General features: G+C 40.2%; 2 protein-coding genes across 6 annotated transcripts in view; one reads left to right on the top strand and one right to left on the bottom strand.

Moving 5' to 3' along the window:
• WDR41 (WD repeat domain 41) overlaps nt 1–11522 on the top strand; it is a 104810-nt gene extending 93288 nt beyond the window's left edge. The window contains exons 14-15 of the transcript XR_003521932.2: nt 689–3325; nt 9830–11522. The gene's annotated coding sequence lies outside the window, so the exon portion shown is untranslated. The remainder of the gene's footprint in view (nt 1–688; nt 3326–9829) is intronic.
• Nucleotides 1–24826, bottom strand: part of PDE8B (phosphodiesterase 8B) — a 240178-nt gene that overhangs the window by 27809 nt on the left and 187543 nt on the right. The gene's annotated exons all lie outside the window — the stretch shown is intronic.

Genomic DNA, 24826 nt, shown 5'->3' with positions numbered 1-24826 from the left:
TTGATGCAACCATTGAAAAATAATCACATAAAACTGAAGCGTTAAAGAAAGGGGGCTTTCTATGAATCATTCCACACAGTCCGGGCCACATAATTACAGAAATAATCACATGGCCGGCCTGTGTGAGATCTTGGTCAAAATGTGACTAAGGGCTGTGACACATTTATCCAATTACGGGACCTTGTTATTTCTTCTGTGAACAACTGCTTTATGTTTTTTCCTTTACAGATAAAGACCATTTGCTACAAAGCTATGTAAGTGCAGTGTGAATTTTTGATACTATACCAAATGAATACAACTTCTGCCTTGCAAATTGTTTTCTCAGTCAGCTTTAGCTCAAAACCAAGTAATCTTTAAATACTTAACTTTTCTCTCTGAAATCACATCTCTCCTTTAGGAACAAAGTCCCGTGACTTCTCTGATTACCCCAAAAAGCCCTTGTCTTTTGTTGACCCCCCCAGAGGCGAGCCGAATGACCTGTGGAGCTCCTACGAGGTTGACATGGGTTTTGGGTTCTGTCTAGATGGAACCCAATGAAGCCCAAGGGCTAGGAGAAACACAGCCCAACCCTGCCTTTCAGATGGCAATGCCATGGTCCTGGCCAGGGAGAAGAGGAACAGGGGAGGAGAGGTGAGAGATACCAGGTCTCTCTGCTGAGGGAGCTTCCTGTCTGCCTTTCTCCACATAGGATGTGGTATTTGGCGCTTTTGGAGCTGAACGCACTGCACCCCCTCCAAAACCACAGCCCCTGAAACATCTCATCTACCTCTGATGGATTCTCTCCTCTGGACAGGAACAGAGCCTGGAAGTAATGCCTTGATGTCAGTTGCTTTACAAGCAGAGGTTTCGCAGGGCCATGTCAGCACCTGCCACCCAGGACCCTGTTTCCTGACTCACTTCCTGATCCCCTGCGGCAGGAGCAGCGCCTGAGGCCCTCTGCTGGTCACACCCCAGCTGTACTAGGTTTTCTCAGAGCTTCCGGGCTCAGGTTCTCTCCACTCCTCTTCGGAAGACCACCTCCTCCCCTGCCCCCTTTAGAACTGAGGATTCACTTGGATGAAAACAGTCTTTAACAATTCCAACTTTTTTCTTGGAGGTCTAAACCCACCAGTCATTTATAACTGGCCATGAACGATTCCATTAGAATTATTTTCTCACATTTCTCATCTGTGCTCTCTGAGGAAGTCAACAGGGAAGGCAGCTGCTCTGTAGTTGGCTGTTCTCTGGTAGGCAGCCAGGGGGGTTAACTGTGGGGCGGGGAGAGAGACGGAGGGGCTGTCCGTGACAACAGCACTGTCTCCTGCCATGTGCCAGCACCTTCACATGTGCCATCAGGCTAGTCAGGACAGTACCCCTGCAAAGGAGGAAGGACAGTCATTCCTCTGACAGATGGGGAAGCTGAGGTTTCACTGGCCTGAGCCTCCCAGCTAGTACTTGACAGTGCCCAATTTCCAACCCTGATCAGCTGGCTCTAAAGCCACTTCCTCTTTGTCACACTGCTCTTTACAGGGAGGACCTAGAAGGGAAGCTCTGGACCCAGGCCTGTTAAACTGGGGTCTGAGGACAACATCCTCTGTGTGAGAGCAAGGCAGCCATTTGGAATATAATTTCTTTTGAAATTTGGGGGAAGGCTTGAATCTCTGCTATCGAGAGGTTTTGTCACATGAATGCTAAAGCAAAGCAAAGCAATCATATTTCAACGTCCCCATGTCAACCACTGTCTGCGGAGTGTTTCTGTTTGTTTTTCCTTTTGTGAAAGAAAGCTTAAAGTGCAAAATGTGTCCACATGAAGTCATGACTGGGAATTTGGATCCGTGTGTCCCTGGGGAACCCAATGCTTCTGCGCTAGTTCCTACAATGTGAATACCTTGGCCTGCACTGCTCCTGCCAGAGTTCAAAGCTGGGATTTCTTAGCAAGTCCTTAGAAGCTTACAACTTGTTGTGGGGGGGGGGGGGGGAGTAATTCATCATTTCAAACCTTTAAGTATTGAAAATGTTATAGGTTCCCACAGATGTTGCTATCCTTGTGCTAAATGCTTTGTTTACAAAAACTTGATTATGCTTGGCTCTAAAAGGCCCTACAAATTCTGGGTTTCTGTGTATGTGTGTGGGAGAGAGAGATTTCAGGATCATCTCTTTTCCTCTTCAGGAATAACCATTTCAAAATTTTATTTTCTTTACACACCCACCACTGTCTTAAACTAAAAAATTCTGTCAAGGTTGTGGAAAAGCTGGAACTCTCACACACCCTGCTGCAGAGAACAGAAAATTGTACCATCACTCTGAAAACAGGTGTGGCGGTTGCTTATAAAATCCAACATACACCTACCCTATGACCCAACTCCTCAGTATTCAGTTCAACTCCTAAGTATTTACCCAAGATAAACAAAAGCATATGATGTTCCCCAAAAGACTTCTCTAAGACTGTTCAAAGGAGCCCCAAACTGGAAATACCCCAGAAGTTCATTAACGAGGAAAATAAACTGTGGTCAATTGATACAATGGAATACTATTCTATTCAGCAATAAAAAGAAAAAGGGAAAAATTACTGATATATGCAACATAGATGCATCTCACAACATGGTAATGAGTCACAGAAGCCAAATGTAAAAGCGTAGACACTCTATGCAACTCTAGGACAGGCAAAACTCATCTGTGGTTCAGTATTCAGGACAGTGTTCCCTTTAGGGGTGGGAGGGGTAGGAGCAGAGTAGGGGTAACAGGCAAGGCCAGGAGAGAACTTCTGGGGTGGTAGATTCAGGACCTTCATGGGGCCTGGGTTACAGAAGTATGTGCATTTGTCAAAACTCAAGTAACGCTATACCTAAGATCTGTGCATTTCACTATATATAACTTTCACCTAAAAAATGAAAAAATCTGGAAACAAACATTAAACTCTAGTTAAAGTGCCAAGGGGTGAAATGTCCTGATATGTGTAACTTAGTTTAAAATCTATCAAAGAATAAGATCGGCTGATGAATAAATCAAGGATAGATGGACAGATAGATGATTGAGCAAAATGGTCATTACAGAACATAGGTGGTGGCTACATGTGTATCTACTTACAATGCTTCTGACTCTTCTATAGGTTCGAAAAATTTCATTAATGTGGGGAGATTATATATTTAACTGAGAATCTGGAAGGATGGCTAAATATTGCAAGCCTGAACTATAATTTAAAAATCTGTAAATATAGGATGAAGGACACCGAGAACAACTTGAAACTGAGCAAGGTGAATTACATGTCATGGTCCCTGGGACTCCCAGCCTACCATGAGCCTGGGCATGAAAATGATGTTCCACTTCAAACCGTAACTAGTGAATTGTAAGTAGAAGCTGTCTTAGAAGCATAGATTTTACCTGCTTAACTGTTTAATAGACGGATTTTAATGTTTCAGTGACTGATTTTATGTATTATATAATTACAAACGAACCTAAATTCTCTTACATTTTGTGGGAGAAAAACTCTGAGAAATAATTATATGAAAACACTCTTACTACAATATGTTAAATTAATATTTTGAAACTGTAAAACCATGAGACTTTTTAGCAGTTAAAATGAGTCAAGGCTAGGATCAGTGCAATAATTAGTAAGCAAGCAAATAAATGGTAGATAACTCCTTCAACCTTCATTTCAGAATCACCCTGGGAATGTGAACAGCATTTGGTAGAAATGTCCGAGGCTGCTTTTGTCATTATGGAATGGCCAAGTCATAAAAAGCATCCGTCTCAATTCAAATCACCAGATTTCCCAGTATATAAGCCTGGGCATCCATCTTGGATGCTTCTTTTTCTCTCATCCACAAGCCTAGTCCATCATCAAATCCAGGAAAATCTCCCTTCTCAATACCTCTGGGATCGCCCCCTTCACCTCTCTCTACTGCCAGCGTGCAGATGACCATCAGCTCTCCTCTCACCTCAGCCCATTCTCAACTCTTCAACCAGTGTAACCTAAACTGCATTTAATCCTGTCATCCTCCTGCTTAAAACTCGCCCTTCCTATTGGTCTTAGGGTCAGCCTCTTGAGACAGACTGGCTGTGTGGCTGTGCACTGTGGCCTGGCCCCTACCGCTCCGCTGGGCTCCCGTCTTGCAGGCCACACTGGCCTCCATTCCACCCCTCTAGTTTTCCCAGGCTCTTCACTACCACAGTGCCCTTACACATGTGATTCCTCTGCCTGGGAGGAACTTCCAAATCCACTCTCTTCCCTATGCCTCTTTGCCCTCTAGATCTTCACCAAAAGGTAATTTCCACAGGGAAGCCCTCCCCTCCTCAAATAAAGAAATCTTTAAATTAATTAATTAATTAAATGTCAAAGTTTAAAAACAAAGAATTTTAAAAGCTGGAAGAAACAAGTAGTTACATAAAAGGGAAACCCCCATAAGACTATCAGCTGATTTTTTAGCAGAAATGTTGCAGGGAGTGGCATAATATATTCAAAGTGCTAAAAGGAAAAAACCTGCAACCCAGAATACTCTACATGGCAAAATTATCACTCAATATTGAAGGAGAAATAGAGTTTCCCCAACAAAAAAGTTAAAGGCATTCATCAGCACTAAACCTGACTTACAAGAAATGTTAAAAGGACCTCTTTAAGTGGAAAAGAAAGGGCCATAATTAGAAGAATACTATGAAAGGAAAGGAGATTCACAAAATAAAAATTTCTAAGATGTGCACGTACATAAAATGGTGAGTGGGATAGTAAAATAAAATTGTTTCAGAATGTGTTCAAACTTAAGTGACCATCACCTTAATATAGACTATTTATATACTTAGGAAAACCTGTAATAGATACAAATACATGAAAAGAGAAAGAAAGCCAAGCATAACGCTAGAGGAAATTAAAAAAAAAAAGGACAGAGAACAAAAGAAGAATAAAGGAAGACTAACAGGAAAACAACGAGAAAACAACAAAGTGGTAGTAAGTACTTATCAATAATTACTTTTAAATATAAATGGTCTAAGGGCTCCAATTGAAAGACATGGGTGACTGAATGGATAAAAAAGAAGAATACCCATCTACATGCTTCCTAAAAAGAGACTCACTTCAGACCTAACATATAGACTGAACAGGTTGGAAAAAGATGTTTCATGTAAATGGAAGTGGAAAAAAAATAAAGCCAGGGTAGCATACTTATATCAAAGTTGACTTTAAAAGAAAGACTGTAACAAAAGACAAAGGAGGGCACTACACAATGATAAAGGCATCAATTCATTAAAAGGATATAATTATGTTAAATATCTATGCACCAACAAATTCAAATATCTCTGCACCCAACAGTGAACCACCTAAATACAGAAAGCAAAAATTAACAGACATAAAGGAAGAAACTGCCAGAAATACAGTAATAGTAGGGGACTTTAAGACCTCACTTACATCTATGGATAGATCATACAACAGAAAATCAGTAAGAAAACAGTGTCTTTGAACAACACGTTATACCAGATGGACTTAACAGATATATACAGAACACTCCATCCAAAAACAGTACAGTCACATTCTTTTCAAGTGCTTATGGTACGTTCTCCAGGATAGATCACATGTTAGACCTCAGAACAAGTCTCAATAAATTTATGAACAGTGAAATAATATCTAGCCTCCTTTCCAACCATGTAGTATCAAACTAGAAATCAATTACAAGAAGAAAAAAAAAACCTCGTAAAAGCCACAAACATGTGGAGGCTAACCCAATGAACCACCAATGAATCAACAAAGAAATCAAAGAGGAGATCAAAAAAATACCTAGGGAAACTTGAAGACAAAAACACTGGTCTAAAATCTTTGGGACATAGTGAAAGCAGTTCTAAGAGAGAAATTTATAGCAATACAGACCTATCTCTAAAAACAAGAAAAATCCTGACAATCTGACCTTACACACCTAAAGGACCTAGAAAAAGAAAAACAAATGAAACCCAAAGTTAGTAGAAAAAAGGAAATAATAAAGAGCAGAAATAAAAGAAATAAGAGACAAAAAACATAATAGAAAAGATCACTGAAACCAAGAGCTGGTTCTTTGAAAAGATAACAAAATTGATAAACCTTTACCCAGACTCACTAAGAAAAAAAGAAGACCCAAGTAAGTAAAATCAGAAATGACAAAGAAGTAACAACTGATAACACAGAAATATGAGAGCTCTATTAAAAAATTATATGCCAACTAACTGGACAACCTAGAAAAAATGGATAAATTCCTAGAAACATATAATCTTCCAAAATTTAATCAGGAAGAAATGAAAATCTCAACAGATGATAGCTAGTATGAAACTGAATCATTAACTAAAAATTCCCATCAAAGAAAAGTCCAGGACCACATGGATTCACAGTGACTCTACCATAAATTTAAAGGAGTGTGAATACCTATTCTTCTCAAATTATTAGAAGGAAACAGAAGGAAAGCTTCCAAATACATATACAGGGCCAGCATTACTCTAATACCAAAACCAGACAAAGACACTAGACAAACAACAACAGAAAACAACTACAGGCCAATATCCCTGATAAACGTAGAGGCAAAAATCCTCAACAAAATATTAAACTGAATTCAACAATACATTAAAAGGATCATGCACCATGATGAAGAAGGATTTATTCTGGAGATTCTAGGATGGTTTAATACCCAGAGAAATCAATCAATGACACCACATCAACTAAGTGAAGGATAAAAATCACATTATCTTCTCAATAGATGCAGAAAAAGCATTTGACAAAATCCAACAACCATTCATGATAAAAACTCTCAACAAGGTAGATATAGAGGGAACCTCAACTTAACAAAAGCTATATATGACAAACACAATTAACATTACACTCAGTGTTGAAAACCTAAGAGTTTTACCTCTAAGATCAGAAACATGACAAGGATGTCCACTCTTACCATTTTTATTTAACATAGTAATGGAAGTCCTCACAGCCATCAGACAAGAAATAAAATGTATCTAAATGATAAGGAAGAAGTCAGACTGTCAGTATTTGCCGAGGGCATACTATACATAGAAAACCCTAAAGACTCCATCAAAAACTATTATAAGTGATGAGTGAATTCAGTAAAGTCGCAGGATACAAAATACACAAAAATCTGTTACATTTCTACACACTAATATCAAAGTAACAGAAAAAGAAATTAAGAAAATAATTCCATTAACAGTTGCATCAAAGAGAATAAAATATCTAGGACTAAATTTAACCAAGGAGATGAAAGACCTATCCTCTGAAAACTGTAAGACACTGATAAAAGACAACAGAACCAAATGGAAAAGTATTCCATGCTCATGGATTGAAAGAACAGTGTTAAATTGTGCATACTACCCAAGGCAATCTACAGACTCAGTGCAATCTCTATCAAAATACCAATAGCATTTTTTACAGAATTACAACAAATACTAAAATTTGTATGGAATCACGAAAGGCCCTGAATAGCCAAAGCAATCTTAAGAAACAAATCTGAAGGTATCATAATCCCAGATTTCAAGACATGCTACAAAGCTATAATAATTATAACAGTATGATAATGGCACAAAAAATAGACACCTAGGGCAAGAGACACCTAGGGCAATAGACACCTAGGGCTAAGGAAGCCCAGAAATAAACCTACACTTACATGGTTGATTAATCAAAGACAAAGGAGGCAAGAATACACAATGGGGAAAAGACAGTCTCTTCAATAAATGATGCTGAGAAAACCGGACTGTAAGGTAGCATTGTGTGTCAACTATACTTCCATAAAAACAAAATAAATATAAAAAGGGATTTAGAATGGCACATAACCTTAGCTGATAAAGACAAGGTTTGAGAGGACAGACTCTAATGTTGAAAGAAGTTCTCCTGCAGGTAAAATGCTATCAAATAGCATTACATGCTATAGAGAAATTGTTGGTGCAAGGAAATGTCGATCACTGTGGCAAACTTCCTCGTTGTCTCATTTTAAGAAATTGCCACAGCCACTCGAGCCTTCAGTGACCACCACCCTGATCAGCCATTAATACTACGGCAAGACCCTCCACCAGCAAAAAGATTACAGTGCACAGAGGATGGTTAGCAGTTTTTAGCAATGAAGTATTTTTATGAATGAAAGCCTTAACATGTGACAGGAAACCATCAAAATCTTAGAGGAGAACATAGGCAGAAACCTCCCTGATCTCAGCCACAGCAACTCCTTGTTAGACACATTACCAAAGGCAAGGGAAACAAAAGCAAAATGAACTATTGGGACTTCATCAAGATAAAAACTTCTGCACAGCAAAGGAAACAATAAACAATAAACAAAACTAAAGGCAGCCTACAGAATAGGAGAAGATATTTGCAAATGATGTATCAGATAAAGGGCTAGTATCCAGAATACATGAGGAACTTCTCAAACTCAACACCCAAAAACCAAATAACCCAGTTAAGAAATGGGCAGAAAACATGAGTAGACACTACCAAAAAAGACATCCAGATGGCTAAGAGACACATCATCTCACACCTGTCAGGATGGCTAAAATCAATAACATAAGAAACAACAGGTGTTGGCGAGGATGCGGAGAAAGGGGAACTCTCTAGCACTGTTGGTGAGAATGCAAACTGGTGCAGCCACTCTGGAAAACAGTATGGAGGTTCCTACAAAAGTTAAAAACAGAACCACCCTATGATCCAGGAATTACACTACTAGGTATTTACTCAAAGGACACAAAAATACAGGGATACAGGCATCCTGATGTTTATAGCAGCATTATCAATAACAGCCAAACTATGGAGAGAGCCCAAATGTCTATCAACTGATCAACAGATAAAGAAGATGTGATATATATATATATATACACACACACACAAATATTACTATATACTATATACAATATACAATAGAATATATATGTATATACATATACACACACACACATACACAATAGAACATTACTCAGCCATCAAAAAGAATGAAATCTTGCCATTTGCAATGACATGGATGGAGCTAGAGTCTATCATGCGTTAAATAAGTCGATCAGAGAAAGACGTAAATACCATATGATTTCACTCCTATGTGGAATTTAAGAAAGAAAACAGATGATCATATGGAAATGGGGTAAAGAAAAAAAGGAGAGAAGGAATCAAGCCATAAGAAACTCTTAATGATAAAAAACAAACAGAGAGTTGATGGAGTGAGGTGGGGGGAGGGGCTAGAGGGGTGATGGGCATTCAGGAGGGCACTTGTTAGGATGAGCACTGGGTGTTGTATGTAAGTGATGAATCACTGAATTCTACTCCAGAAACCAGTACTGCACTGTATGTTAACTACCTAAAATTTAAATAAATAAATAAAGTATTTTTAAATTAAGGTATGTACATTGCTTTTTATTTATTTATTTTATTTTTAAGATTTTTATTTATTTATTGAGAGAGCATGAGAGGGAGGAAGGTCAGAGGGAGAAGCAGACTCCCTGCTGAGCAGGGAGCCCGATGCAGGACTCGATCCTGGGACTCCAGGATCATGACCTGAGCCGAAGGCAGTCGCTTAACCAACTGAGCCACCCAGGTGCCCTGTACATTGCTTTTTAGACATAATGCTACTACAGAGTTAAGAGACAACAGTATAGTATAAACATAAATTTTATATGCGCTGGGAGACCCACTACTTCATTTCACTTGCCTTATTGAGATAGTCACTTCATCGCAGTGATCTGGAGCCAAGCCTGTAGTGTCTCCAAAGTATGCCTATATATTGTTTTTGTGTCACCCTTACCCCCAAATATTATGAAAAGGGGTAAAACTCCGGGTTCAATGAAGACAAGTACTATTCTCTAAAATAATTAGTGTTGCTTGCAAAGTCAACGTATTAAGAAATGTTTTCTTTTTAAGATTGAACATACCTGATCAACAACTTCAAGACAGAACTGAAGGCTTCTGTGTGTGTGACAAGACTTCGGAGATACAGTGGAGCCCAAGTGCCGATGAGACATGTGATCACAGGAACACAGTCGTTGGAGACCCTCCCTTCATTTACATGTAACAAGAAGGGCAGTGCGGCCGTAGAACACAGCATTTCTTTGATCATCTTTCTTTACTGAAGATGCTTTGATGAGTATTCCCTCGGATGCTAAAAGTATTTGATGCATAGATCAAAGATGTTTTCTGTCTACTCTATTTTCAAAAGCTATTTGATAATACACTTCTCAAAATTCCCACCCAAACAGCAAACCAACACCAAACAGTGTTCCCCAAACACGGCAACAAAACACCCAATACAACATTTTGGATCCCCGTGCCCAGCAATCAACTTTACACAGCTCCTAAACCATGGGCCGGCCAGCCGCTGCCACTGTTTACACGTATTCTGAGTCTGGGTTCTCAAAATATCGGCGCACCAAGACAGAGGAGAAACTGCATACACGCCAATCCTGACGCTGGTGTCACATCTCTCCACTTCAGTTAATTATATGAGCCTAACATACTCGATACAACATCATCTCTCTCCTTTTATCTTAAACTTAAAATATTACTTTGTCGAAGCAACATGCATTGATCTGATATAAATGCTAATGCATTTGAACTTTTCAGATTACATTAGGTTAAAAAGAAAAATCCCAAGTTGTTTTTAGAAAATTTGCCATATGCCAAAGAGGAACAGATTTTATCTCCTCTCTGCTGTTTGGGATTTTCTGGGAAAAATTTAAGTGTCCCTCTTCTGTGCAATCCTAGATCTAGTATGTTTGGGTATCACCAGTATCCCCCAGTCAACATTTTCTTCGCTCAGGGCTAGTGCCCACTGGCCCCACGGCCAACGTGCACTGGCAAGAGCCGTTACAAAGCAGCACTCATCAGATAGCCAGTGATAATTCCCTTTTTTATCTTTATCTTGTGGAAACACACTTAATCCAAGGTGCCTTTCGGGTTTACATGTTTTATCTTTTTTTCCCTTGTCCAGTTTCTCTTTTAATGGCTTTCAAATACCTACAATGTAAGCACCACTTTACTTCATACCTGGTAAACAGTGAGTTTTCTAATATGGAAATATGATCATGGTTTTTAAACTTCAGCATGAATCAAAATTGCCTTAAGGGCTTATTAAAATAGTTTGGGGGGCACCCCTCAAGTTTCTGATTCACTAGGTCTGGGTGGAGCCTAGAATTTGGATCTCTAACAAGTTCCTAGAGGAGGCCAAGGCTGTGGATGTGGGGGCCATGCTGTAATACCTGGGGACCCCTGTACTCAGAGTGCACTGGGCACCAGCAACTTTGCTGACACCTGGGAGCCTATCAAAACTACCTACTCTCAGACCCACTGAATCGGAATCTGTATTTTAACAGTTATCTCCAGGTGATTTTAACATCACAGTTTGCGGAGCACTGGTTTAAGTGGAAAAATCTCAGGCTTGCCAACAGATGTTTTAATAGCTCCATTTCCAGTTGTATAAACCTGGGGAATGTATGAGCTTCACTGAGTCTCAGTTTTCTCATGGGTAAATGGGGACCAATGCCTACTATTCAGGATCTACAAAGATCAAATGAAATCACGTGTGCAAAATGCCAAGCCCAGGCTTGTTTTTTTTTTTTTTTTTTTAAGATTTTTATTTATTTATTTGAGAGACAGCGAGCGAGCAAGTACTACCAGGGGCAGCGGCAGAGGGAAAGGGAGAAGACTCCTCACTGAGCAGGGAGCCCGATGCGGGGCTCGATCCCAGGACCCTGGGATCATGACCTGAGCCGAAGGCAGACGCTTAACGACTGAGCCACCCAGGCGCCCCCAGGCTTGTCTTTACCAGAATCACCTGGAAGGTTGTGAAAGCACGTTGCTAGGCTCCACTGCCATAATTTCTGTTTCAGTAGAACTGGGTTGGGGCCTGAGAATTTGTGTTTCTAACAGGTTCCCCGTGAGGCTGAGGCTGCTGACCAGGTGGCCTTTCTTTGAGAACCACTGGACTAGCCCATAGAGGGCACCCAGATAGTGCTGGTTCCCTTAGCCTTCTCTCTCTCACAGATGTGTCCTGTTTGTTGAGAATCTGGATTCAGGGATGTTTCTATTGTTTATTATTTCAGTACTGATTTTAGTTTACAAAATCATTTCTTTAAAGCCTACATTGAGTGCATGTGGTGTGTTTCTCACTTCTCTGCTGTCACTCACTTAGCCTGTGTCCCCTCACTGCTCAGTGATGAAGAGAAACGTATCAATAGCTTCAGAAAGAAATTTCATCTGGCTTCAAGTTTCTTGCTCTTAAAGAACTGTCACGGACTGATGGCACTTTTGCGAAACACTTTTATGTGTAAACTCCTATGCCTGTTAGATTTTGTCAGGGGAATGAGGGAATTACAAAGATCCCAGTTTCCCACTTCTGTTCCACTAGTGCTTAACAGAGAGTCATTCAAGTGTTTAATGACACCAGAGCTTCATTTGCACCGCCATTAGCCTAAGACAGAAGCAATCGGCAGGACCTTCTCTTCATAAATCAGGCCCTTTGATAGCTACGGCAGAGACAGGACCTCACAAAGGAAATATTAATAATAATGAGAGAAGAGAAGAGTAAAACAGCTTTATCATTGTGTGTCCTGAGGTTCTGAGAATGCTGTTCAGTAGAATCTTTGTTTACATTTTGTGATCACCTCCAGAAGAGAAAGGGCATGGCTAATTACTAGCTCACTTATCTAGCTCAACTCAAGAAATATTTATTGGGCCTAAGAGACAAAGATGGTTAGAACACAGTCTCTGCTTTCCAGTGATTTATTGTGTAACAGGGGACAAAATACAAGTACTGTCACGATGCATCTATTCATTGTTTGTTGAATGTCTACCATGTGCCGGGTCATGCTTTAGGCACTGGGGTGTGTTAGAAAACAAAAGAGAGGGTCTCAGTAAACTGGTTCAGAAGTGCCAAAGATAGTATTTTGCAAGGGTGGGATGCTGAGGATTAAAAAATAAGTTGAGGGTATTCTAAAACATGACACCAAGTAACAACCCACATCACAGAAATATAATTGTAAGAGAATATTATGAAAAAGTATATTCCAACAAACTGGACAACCTAGAAGAATGGATAAAGTCCTAGAAACATATAACCTCCCAAAACTGAAGCAGGAATACAAAATTTGAAGAGGCCAATTACCAGCAAGGAAATTGAATCAGTAATCAAAAAACTCCCAACAACAACAAAAAAGTCCAGGACCAGACATCTTCACAGGCTAATTCTACAGAACACTTAAAGAAGAACTGATACCTCTTCTTCTCAAACTAATCCAAAAAATAGAAAAGGAAAGAAAACTTCCAAATTCATTCTATGAGGCCTGCATTACCCTGATTCCAAAACCAGATAAAAACACCACAAAAAAAAGACAACTACAGGACAGTATCTCTGATGAACATAGATGCAAAAATCCTCAACAAAATACAAGCCAACCAAATTCAACAATGTATTAAAAAATTCAGGGGCACCAGAATGGCTCAGTTGGTTTAAGGGTCTGCTTGCGGCTCAGGGTCCTGGGATTGAGCCCCGCATCAGACTCCCTGCTCAGTGGGAAGTCTGCTTCTCCCTCCCCCTGCTCTTGTGCTCATGCTTGTTCGCTCTCTCACCCTCTCAAATAAATAAATGAAATCTTTTTAAAAAATTCATTTACCACTATCAAATGGGATTTATTCCTGGGATACAAGGGTGTTACAATATTCACAAATCAATGTGATACATCACATGAGTAAAAGAACTATATGATTATTTCAATAGATGCAGAAGAGCACCCTTGCATCCCACCTTGCAAGAAATGCAGAAGAGCATCTGACAAAGTACCACAATCATTGAGGGTAAAAACCCTCAACAAAGTAGGTCTAGAGAAAACATACCTACACAATCAAGGCCATAAATGAAAAACCCACAGCTAAAATCATCTTCAGTGGGGAAAAACTGTGAGCTTTTCCCCCAAGTTCAGGAACAAGACAAGGATGTCCACTTTGACTACTTGTATCTAACATACTACTGGAAGTCCTGGCTGCACAATCATACAACAAAAGGAAATAAATTGTATCCAAATTGGTAAGGAAGAAATACAACTTTCACTATTTGTAGATGACATAATCCTATATATAGAAACCCTAAAGATTCCACCGAAAAACCACAGAACTGATAAATGAATTCAGTAAAGTCACAGGATACAAAATCAATATGCAGAAGTTCATTGCATTTCTATACACTAATAATGAAGCAGGAAGAGATATTAAGAAAATAATCCCATTTACAATTGCACCAAAAATAAGATACCTAGGAATAAAATTAACCGAAGAGGTAAAATACCTGTACTCTGAAAACTATAAAACACTGATGAAAGAAATTGGAGATGACACTAAGAAATGGAAAGATATTCCATGCTTAGAGATTGGAAGAATATTGTTAAAATGTGTATAATACTACCCACAACAATCAATACATTTAATGCAATTCCTATCAAAATACCAACAGCATTTTTCACATAACTGGAACAAATAATACTAAAATTGTATGGAAACACAAAAGATCCTGAATAGCCAAAGCAATCTTGAAAAATGAAAAAAAAAGTTGGAGGTATCACAATTACAGACTTCAAGTTATATTACAAAACTGCAGTAACCAAAACAGGTATGGTATTGGCAAAAAAAAAAAAAAATAGACATATAGATCAACGGAGGATAAGAAACCCAGCAATAAACCCACAGTTATGTGGTCAACTGCCTCTTCGACAAAGGAGGCTAAAACGTGCAATGGGAAAAAGACAGTCTCTTCAACAAATAATGTTGGGCAAACTGGACAGCTACATGAAAGATAATGAAACTGGACTACTTCTTACACCATACAAACTCAAAATAGATTAAGAAGCTAAATATGAGACGTGAAACCATAAAAATCCTAGAAGAGAGCACAGATAGAGAAATTCTCTGACATTGGCCATAGCATCATTTTTCTGGATAGGTCTCCTAAAGCAAGGGAAATAAAAGCAAAAATAAACTATTGAGACCACATCAAAATAAAAAGCTTCTGCACAGCAAAGGAAACAATGAATAAAACTAAAAGACAACCTACTGAATGGGAAAGATATTTGCAAATGACATATCCAGCAGTTAGCTTCCAAAATATATAAAGAACTTCTACAACTCAACACCCAAAAAACAAATAATCCAATTTAAAAAAATGGGCAGAAGACATGAACAGACATTTTTCCCAGGAAGACATCCAGATGACCAACAGACACATGAAAAGATGCTCAACATTACTCATCATCAGGAAAATTCAAGTCAAAACTACAATGAGCTATCACCTCACACCAGTCAGAATGGCTAAAATCAACAACACCAGAATCAACAGGGGTTGGCGAGGATGTGGAGAAAAAGTAACCCTCTTGCACTGCTGGTGGGAATGCAAACTGGTGCAGCCACTATGGAAGACAGTATGGGGGTTCCTAAAATATTTAGAAATAGAACTACTCTATGATCCAACAATTGCTCTACTGGCATTTAGCCAAAGAATATGAAAACAGTAATTCAAAGGGATACTGGACTCCTATGTTTACAGCAGCATTATTTATAATAGCCAGGAGATGGAAGCAGCCCAAGTGTCCACCTACACATGAATGGATAAAGAAGATGTGGCATATATACATACAATGGCATATTACTGAGTCATAAAACAATGAAATCTTAACATTTGTTTTTGTTTTTTATAAAGATTTTATTTATTTATTTGACGGGAACATAGCCAGAGCAGGAACACAAGCAGGGGGAGTGGGAGAGGGAGAAGCAGGCTTCCCGCTGAGCAGGGAGCCCAATGCGGGGCTTGATCCCAGGCCCCTGGGATCATAACTTGAGCCAAAGGCTGACGCTTAATGACTGAACCACCCAGGCACCCCAAGAATGAAATCTTAACATTTGTAAAGACATGGATGGAGTTAGAGTATTATGCTAAGTGAAATCAGTCAGTCAGAGAAAGACAAATACTATATGATTTCACTCATACGTGGAATTTAACAAAACAAATGAGCAAAGGGGAAAAAAAAGAGAAAGAGACAAACCAAGAAAGAGAATCTTAACTATAGGGAACACACTGATGATTACCAGAGGGGAAGAAGATGAGGGGATGGGTCAAATAGGTGACAGGGATTAAGGAGTGGACAGGTCATGATGAGCACAGGGTGATGTATGGAACTGTTGAAGCACTATATTGTATACCTGAAACTAATATAACACTATATGTTAACTATACTGGAATTAAAATAAGAAAAGAAACAGACTCTTAACTACAGAGAACTGATGGTTAACCAGAGGGGAGGTGGGTGAGGTGAGGATGGGTGAACTAGGTGATGGGGAGTAAGGAGGGTACTTGCTGTGAAGAGCACTCAGTGATGTAGGGGATTGCTGAATCATTATATTATACACCTGTAACTAATGTAATACAGTATGATAACTATAGTGGAATTAAAATAAAAATTTATTAAAAAATAAAGAGAAAATGTTACACCATCACATAAATACAAAGAATTATAAGAGACAAATCCAAAAAAAAAAAAAAAATACACCAACATAATGGATAACCTAAAAGAAATGGATAATTTCTAGAAACACACAATCTTCCAAGACTGAATCAGGAAGAAATAGAAAATCTCAAAAGACTAATTACTACTAACAAAATTGAATTGGTAATCAAAAAACTCCCAACAATAAGTCCTGAACCAAATGGCTTCATAGGGGAATTCCACCAAACATTTCAAGAAGAATTAATACCTCTCCTCAAACTATTCCTAAAAGTACCAGAGGAAAGAACATTCCCAAATTCATTTATGAGGATAGCATTACTCTGATACCAAAAGCAGACAAAAACACCAAAAACAAAAAAATTACAGGACAATATCCCTGATTAACATAGGTGCAAAAGTCCTCAACAAAATATTAGGAAACCAAATTCAACAATACTTTAGAAAAATCATTCACTACAACCAAGTAGGATTTATTTCAAGGATGCAAAGGTGGTTCAATATTAACAAATCAAAGTGATACAACACATTAACAAGAGAAAAGATAAAAAGAATAATGGTCATACCACTAGATGTAGAAAAAGCATTTGACACAATTCAACATCCATTCATAATAGAAACACTCAACAAAGTCATTACAGAAGGAATGTAAACTCAACATAACAAAGGCCATATATGGAAAAACTCACAGCTAACATCATGCTCGAAAGTGAAAAAATAAAAGCTTTACCTCTAACATCAGGAACAAGACAAGGATGTCCACTCTCACCACTTTTATTCAACATAGTACAGGAAGTCCTAGTCACAGCAATCAGACAAGAAGTAAAAGGCATTGGAATTGAGAAGAAATAAAACTTCCACTATTTGCACATGACATGATACTCACGATACACAGAAAAGCCTAAAGACTCCACCAAAAAGTTATTAGAATAAATGAATCCACTGATGTTACAGGATACAAAATTAATACACAGAAATCTGTTCTATTTCTATACACTAACAATAAAGTAGCAGAAAAAGAAGAAAACAGCTCCATTTACAATTTTACCAAAAAGAATAAAACACCTAGGAATAAATTTAACTAAGGATGTAAAAGATCTCTATTCTGAACTCTCAAACACTGGTGAAAGAAACTGAAGACAAAATAAACAAATGGAAAAATACACCATGCTCATCTATTCAAAGAATTAATACTATCAAAATGTCCATACTACCCTCAGCAATCTACACATTCAGTACTATCCCCATCAAAACACAAATAGCATAATTCGTAGAGCTAGCAAAATTACCCTAAAATTTGTATGGAGCCACAAAAGACCTCGAATAGCCAAAGCAACCTCAAGAGAAAAGAACAAAGCTGGAGGTATCACAAGCCCAGAATCTAAGATACACTACAAAACTAGAGTATGCAAAACAATATGGTACTGTCACAAAAACAGATACATAGATCAACAGAACAGGATAGAGAGCCCAGAAATAAACCCACAGCTATACAGTCAATTAATCTATGACGAAGCAAGAACATACGGTGGGAAAAAGACAGTCTTCAATAATGGTATTGGAAGAACTGGACAGCTACATACAAAAGAATGAAACTGGACCATTTTCTTACACCGTATGCATAAAGAAACTCCAAATGGAGTAAATACCTAAATATGAGTCCTGAAACCACAAAACTCCTTCAAGAAACCAGGCAGGAATCTCTTGGATATCACCCTTAGCAGGGTATTTATGGATAGGTCTCCTTGGGCAAGGGAAGCAAAAGCAAAAATAAACTACTGGGGCTTCACAATAATACAAAGTTTTGCATAGCAAAGGAAGACATAACAAAACCAAAAGGCAACCTACTGAATGGAAGAAGAATTTGCACATGATATATCTAATAAAAGGTTAATATCCAAAATATATAAAAAATTTATACAAGTCAATACCACAAAACCAAACTATCCAATTAAGACATGAGCAGAGGACCTGGATACACATTTTTCTGAAGAAAGCATACAGATGACCAACAGACATGAAAAGATGCTCGGCATCACTAATCATCGGAAAAATGCAAATCAAAATGGCTATATATATCTTCTCATACCAGCCAGAATGGCTAGCATGACAATGACAAGGGAAAAACAAATGTCAGTGAGGTTGTGGAGAAAAGGGAACCTTCGTGCACTGTTGGTGGGAATGTAAATTGGGGCAACCACTGGAAAACGGGATGCAGATTCCTCAAAAATTTCAAAATAGAAATACTGTATGACCCAAGAATTCCACTTCTATTTACCCAAAGAAAATGAAAACACTAATTGGAAAAGATACATGCACCCCTATATATTTATTGCAGCATTATTTACAATAACCAAGATATGGAGGCAACTCAAGTGTCCATCAACAGATGAGTGGATAAAGATGGAGTATATAAATTCGTACAATGGATTATCACTCAAGCATAAAAGAATAATGAGATCTTGCCATTTGTGGCACCATGAATGGACTTAGAGGGCATGACACTAAGTGAAGTAAGTCACACACAGTAAGTCACACAGAGTAACAAACTATATGATTTCACTTATATGTTGAATCTAAAAAACAAAACAAATGAACAAAAAAGACTCCTAAACACAGAGAACAAACTGGGGGTTGCCAGAAGGGAGGTGGGTGGAGGGATGGACAAAATAGATCAAGGGGAGTAAGGGACACAAACATCCAGTTATAAAATAAGTAAGTCTCAGAGCCCCACATCGGGCTCCCTGCTCAGCGGGAAGCCTGCTTCTCCCTCTCCCACTCCTCCTGCTTGTGTTCCCTCTCTCGTGGTGTCTGTCAAATAAATAAATAAATTTTTTTAAAAAAACTTAAATAAGTTTCAGATAGGAAAAGGTTAGCATAGGAAATATAGTCAATAATATTGTAATAACATTGAACGGGGACAGATGGTGACTACACTTATCATAGTGAGCACTGAGCAATGTATAGAATTGTTGAATCAATATGCAGGACCCCTGAAATGATTATAACACTGTACGTTAATTATACTACATTAAAAAAATTAAAAATGAAATGAAAAAATAATAAACTGTAAAAGAGAAAGGCACACCCACAGACTCTCGTATGATTTGAGGAAAATGTCATTACATGGCAAGGCAAAAGAAAGGTGAGGGATCCGAAGCTGGAGAATTTAATGCCAGCCAAGGATGGTCTGACATTTTAAGAGGTTTGAATTTTAAAATACCAAGAGAACAGGAGAAGCAGCTTCTGCCAAGCAAGAGCAGCAGACAAGTTCACAGACCTCATGAAGAAAATCATGGAGGAGCAGAGACACCTCTGTGTACAGACTTTTAATACAGATAAAGTGTTTTGCTCTGGGGAAAAAAATGCCATGAAGGATATTAGTAAAGAAGAGAGGAGCACCAGAATTAAGGCAGGAATGGAAAGGCTAACTATTATTTTGTGCAAATAAAGTCAGCTTTTATAGTCAGGACTCTTCTGTCTATAAAGCTGCAAACCCTAGTCTCAGAGGCAGAGAGCAATACCAGCTGCCAGCTTCACAAGAGCTGTGCACCAATGGGGCCTGGATGATGGGATTTTTCTGGATTGGTTTTGTGGATGCTTTGTCCTTGAAGTCAGGAAGTACTTTGCTAGTAAGGGACTGCCTTTTAAAGTTCCTTTGATACCGGACAATGCCCCTGGCCACCCAGAAGCCCAGGAGTTCAACACCAAAGGCATCCAAGTGGTCTACTTGCCCCAAACACAATGTGTCTTACTCAGCCTCCAGATCCAGGGAATCATCAGGACCTTTAAGGCTCATTAAACATGGTGCTCTCCAGAAAGGATTGTTGAGGCCACAGAAGACAGCGCCAACAGAAGAACACCCTCAGTCTGCAAGGATTACACCATCGAAGGTGCCACTGCCATTAAAGAAAAAGCTGTAAAAGCCTCAAACCAAAAGCAACAAATTCCTGCTGGAGAAAACGGTGCCTAGATGCTGTGCAAGACTTCCCAGGCCTATGACAGAGCCAATCAAGGAAATAATGAAAGAGCGTGGATATGGCAAAAAAAAGGGGGGGGGAGTGGGGGAGGGAGTAAAGGGTTTCAAGATATGGACCTTGGAGAAATTCCAGAGCGGACAGACATCCCACCAGAGGAATTAACCGAAGATGACTTGACGGCCATGAGTGCCTCTGAACCAGCGCCGGATGAGGAAGAATGGGATGCAGAAGCAGCAGTGCTAGAAAATGTAACCACCATTAGACCATCTGGCAGAGGCGTTCTTATTACTCAAGATGGCTTCTGACTTCTTTTATGACACGGACCCTTCTCTGATACAGGCTCTGAATCTAAAGCAAACAGTGCAAGAAGAGTTGGTAACATATACAAGTATTTGCAGAGAAATGAAAAAGCCAAAAAGTCAGACAGGCGTTAGGATGTATTTCTGTAAAGTAGCATCGAGCACGCCTGCCTCTCTTGCCTCCCCCACCATCGACCCCCGCCACGTCTTCTGCCTCTGCCCCCCCCCCCCCGAGACGGCAAGGCGACTCCTTGTGTTCCTCCTCCTCCATCTACTCCATGGGAAGCCCAGACGGCGAAGGTGTTTATGACAACCCACTTCCACTTCATGAAGAGGAAACCATCATGCCACATACTTAATAAACTCATCAGCTGCGTGTATCTGAGCGTCTTCAGATGGCAATCCGGTAACCGTAGGGCAAGAAACGTGTGAGATGTTTCTGTGTCGTCATCGCCTGAGCGGCCATCGTGTAGGACATCGTGGGCCACACCTGGACGGGAGCAGACAGCCTAGTCTCACGCCGGCGTAAGGCGGGTGACATTTAATATAAAATTCATCATGGGTCTTCTGGCTTCACCGTACAGACTGCCGCTCTCTCTCATAATCGGAGAAACTGTGTATCAGCCTATCATCACAGGTAAGTGGTTTTAAGAAAATGTAAGAACGTTTCTAATACTGTATTAAAGGTAGCACTATAACACTATATGCCATAAAAATTTTATAACGATTCATTCACTAGCGTAGAGGCTAGGTTACCATGAGGCAACCATATCGATTACACTAGACTATAATAAAGCAATCACAGTGTCGCTTTGTTGTCAATCCACGAATCGTTACTGTAAATAGGAATTTCCTTTTCACATTATCTTGTCATTTTTGATGCCCAGTGTAAGATGTATAACATACACAGCACTCTGTCAGATAAGAGGATATTGATATAGGTACTGACGATTCATTTTGTAAACAGATGATGTAAACTACAGTATCAATAAATACAGAACAGTACTGTAAATGTATTTTCTCTTATAACATTTCTTAAAACATTTTCTTGAGCTTACTTGATTGTAAGAATACAGTACATAATACATACAACACACAACATATGTGTGCATTGATTTTTTTATTAGTAAAGCCTCTGTTCACTAGTAAGCCATTAGTAGTTAAGTTTTGGGGGAATCAAATTTTTACATGCAGTTTTGTGTTGGGGGTCGGCACGGGCAACCTCCACATTGTTCAAGGGTCAACTGTGTTGGTCACCTCCCTTAAGGCCCTAAAGAAAGAAAGAAGACACTGGAAGCTCCTTGGAACGGTAACCATAGTGGGATGAAACATGACCAAGTGCTGGGCTCTGTGATGCAGCTGGTGCAGCCAAGGCTTGGAAGGGACACAGGGCCTGGGGAGGGGACATTCAGCAGGAGGAACTGGATCCTAAATCTGCCCTTGAATATCTGTCTGGGGCTTGGGAGCGAACACTAAAAAGTGTGCCAAGAAGCTGAGCTTTCCAGAGTGGAGGTTCCATGGGAGAAAGCATGTGCCATGCCAAAGGAGGGCCAAGGGGCCACATGCTGGGGCTGTAAGTCACCTGGACAGACCTCACAGGCAACAGGGAACCAGTGCAAGTTTTTAAGATGAAAATAAATTATCTGGATGGCACGTTGGGAAGATGAATCTGGCACGGAGTGCAGGATGGATGAGCATGAAGGGATGGCTTTAACTCAGTGATGCTGGAGAAAGTTAATGTTCTTCTGCAGGAAGAAAAGATGGACCTGAAAGACCATCATGAATCACACTTTCTTCTCTGAGTATGCTACCAAAAATGCAATGCTAAAAGTCACGATTTCTCCAGAGAATCAGACGATTTCCACCCTTGAGGAACCCTATCCTCCCGTGGGGAAGTATTCGTTACCAAAGCCAGGCCAGCTTCATTGGCCCCTGCTGAGGAGTTGGAGGTGACAATTACACTCCAAAGGGATGCCCTGTGGAGCCAGTTTATGAGAAGTGTTTAAAAAAAAAAAAGTAAAAAGAAAAAGAATTGTGGGCTGTTTATGCCAAGATGCATACACAGACAACTCAGTTAGGTCTATGACTCAGTGACGTCAGAACCCTAGCAAAATGTAAAACTTCTCAGGCTACCATTGGTATTCTGAAAATCAAAGGTCAAGGATGCTGCCAGCAACGCTGGGTGTCAAGCGTGCCTTGGGCCAGAGAAGAGTTCAGCCACAAGAGGGGGTGGTGCTTCTGCACAGCGCACTCCAGAGCCACCCACTAACTGCTCTGGCCACCGAACCCAGAGGAACGTGACCAAGTCCCAGAAAATAAAATGCTGCCTCACCTCCAGCGGCTGCAGAGGGAGCAAAGTCATTATGAAATGAGTTGCTTTTCCTTTCATTTTTATAGAGAGATACTTGCTTTGTGTTTTCTTGGGAAACCAAATTTTATATCCCCTCTTCTAAGTTTCCAAATAGCAGTCAGTATTGTCTAAAAAGAACTTTTGACAGATCTTTTTCCCCAGCACTTTACCCTCTTGCCCCAATAGAAGCTGATGAATTGAGAAGCCCCGAAGGGGCTTTGTGCCTCCGCAAGGGCTGCTGTGGGCTGACTCACGGCCGGCCCTGGCACAGAAGTCCTGAGCGGATACCCTGCACTGAAGGGCCCTTGCTGGCCGCCAGGGGGCTGCCAGACAGGAGCGAAGCCTGGACCCCGAACGCCTCCCCCCCCATTAAATATTTTAAAGATGCTACGCTTTTCATTCCACTTTGAACTGCGAATCCAGGAAACAGCCCCAGAGCCAGTGCTCCAACAATCCCTGTTGACTGACTTATCCAAAATAAGGCGACAGGCCCAGGTGCCCGCCCCAGGGGCCACAGCCCTGCACCTGCGACGGCCTGCCAGTCATCATGGCGCTGCCACGGCCCGAGAGAACTTCCGGCCACCCCGAGGCCTCCATTTCCACAGCGATGAACTCCCCCAGCACCGACACAGAGGTGAACACGCCGAAATCAAGAGTCAGATGCTTAACTGACTAAGCCACTTACTCCCCCTATTTTTTAATTTATATTATTTATTTTTTTTAGATGATGATGAGCTACTGGGAGATCATTCAGAATGGGGCCTGCGGTCCTGCTGACCACACAGCGCCGAGCCGCCCTGACAGGGTGAGGGCACCTGTGTCTACCTGCTTCCCGACAGTTCTCAGTATAGGCCTGCATGCTCAGAATGTTCCAGGTTCACCCTCCACCTCGTCAGCCAGGGAACTAACTCCCTCTCAGCTTCAGACCCCAGCGGCCCTTCGTGACTGGCCACGGCAGCCACCTGCAATGCCAGCCACAAAGCTGTGTCTCTCCTCTCCTCTGCCCCAAGACTTCCCCACACATGTAATTCCATCGCTGCATCCACAGTGTCCCTGCCTGTCTTTGTTCCCCGCTGGGACCTCCTAGTGAGGCTCTGCACCCTCAGACACACAGTAGGTACTCCATTTATGTCTGCTCAGGGTTTGGCAGTTCCAACGTAGTTCTCAGGAAAAACTGTGGTTTTGCAACGTCAGAGGCCTTTCTTTAAATAGCTTCAAGTAAGTATGTACTAAAGCTAAATGGAAAAATTTTGTTTACTTAATGGCTTTAGCAAATACATCGATAAATATTTGGAGCATCTACTGTGAGTCAAGTCCATGTGCACAAATCAGCATCATGCTAATATGCTGATGACACAAGAAACATTTCTAAATGTGAATAGGCACTTCCAGGGAGTGCCTATTTTTCTCCAACTTCCTTTTAAGAAGTCAAACTTAGATGGGTGCCTTGGAAAAACATGGAAAATAGTTAACAGCACATGAGACACATTAGCTCCAGAGAGATCAACATGCTACATGTAATACTAATCTGGGACTAGACAGAAGCTTCAGCTTTAATTCCTAGACTTTCCAAAGGTTACCGTGTTAGAGAGTAAAAAGTAGTTTTCAAAGTAATTTCTGGATGTCTACAGGGCACACATGGTGGCATCCCTTCCCCAAGATGAGAACTGATCCAAAGCAGGATAAAATTAACAGTCCGATGGGTGATGCAGAAGAGAAACATCACCGTCCCCTCATGGCAGGTTTGG

This window comes from Zalophus californianus, chromosome 5, assembly GCF_009762305.2.
Source record: "Zalophus californianus isolate mZalCal1 chromosome 5, mZalCal1.pri.v2, whole genome shotgun sequence".
NCBI lineage: Eukaryota > Metazoa > Chordata > Mammalia > Carnivora > Otariidae > Zalophus > Zalophus californianus.
This window is presented reverse-complemented; position numbering and strand designations above follow the sequence as displayed.